The following is a 1330-nucleotide window of genomic DNA, read 5'->3' on the forward strand; positions in this document are numbered from 1 at the left end:
GAAAGAGGGGAAGGCCTTCAACAAGATGGATTGACATGGTGGCTGTGATGATGGACTCAAGTATAGCAGGGATTGTGGGGCTGGCGCGGGATCAGGCAGTGTTTCGTTCTGCTGTGCATGGGGTCGCTATGAGTCAGAAATGACTCGACAGCACTTAACAACAACAATAACAACAATGACCAAAGATCGTGAGCAATTCCTCATGTTTTGTTGACCACCAGCATATCATCTTTAGTAACGTATCTGTTCAAGTCTTCTGCCCATTTTTGAATTGGGTTGTTTGTCTTTTTGGTGCTGAGGTGTTGAAGTTTTCTATAGATTTTGGAGATAAATCCTTTGTCATATATGTCATAGGCAAGTATTTTCTCCCAACCTGTAGGTTCTCATTTTACCCTTTTGATGAAGTCTTTCGATGCTCACAAGAATTTAATTTTTAAAACATCCCAGTCATCTAGCTCCTCTTCTGTCTCCTGAGCATTCTGGGTTATGTTTGATAGTCTATTTATGCCATCAATTGGGGTTCCCAGATTTGCCCCTATTTATCTTTGATGGATTTTATAGTTTTGGGTTTTACATTTAAGTCTTTGATCCAGCTTGAGTTTGTTTTTGTGTATGGAATGGGGTATGGGACTTGTTTCATTTTTCTGCAAGTGGATATCCAGTTTTGCCAGCACCATTTGTTAAAGAGGCTGTCTCTTCCCCATTTAATGGGTTTTGGACCTTTGTCAAAGATCAACTGTCCATAAATGGATGGTCTATTTCTGGACTTTTGAATCTGTTCCATTGGTCTATCTGTGTATCATTGTACCGGTACCATGCTGTTTTGACTACTGTGGCTGTATAGTAGGTTTGAAGATCCAGGAGTGTGGGACCTCCCACTTTGTTCTTCTTCTTCAGAAGTGCTCTGCTTATCGGAGGTCTCTTTCCTTTCCATATGAAGTTAGTAATTGGTTTTTCCATGTCCTTCAAAAATTTTGTTGGTATATGGATTGAGATTGCATTAAATGTGTAGATTTCTTTGGGTAGTCTTGACATTTTCACAATATTCAGTCTACCTATCCATGAATAAGGCAGATTCTTCCATTTATGTAGTGCCCTTGTTGTCACCTGTAGTAGTGTTTTATAGTTTTCTTTGTATAGGTCTTTTATGTCTCTTGTAAGGTTTATTCCTAGATATTTTATTTTTTTAGTAGCTGCTGTAAATGGTATTGTTTCCCTTATTTCTTTTTCAGAGGTCTCTTTGTTGGTGTAGAGGAATCCAACTGATTTTTGTATGCTGACCTTGTATCCTGCCACTTTGCTGAACCCCTCTATTAGTTCCAGTAGTTTT

Source organism: Orycteropus afer, unplaced genomic scaffold, assembly GCF_000298275.1.
Source record: "Orycteropus afer afer isolate SDZICR_OR568_19922 unplaced genomic scaffold, OryAfe1.0 scaffold00218, whole genome shotgun sequence".
Lineage (NCBI taxonomy): Eukaryota > Metazoa > Chordata > Mammalia > Tubulidentata > Orycteropodidae > Orycteropus > Orycteropus afer.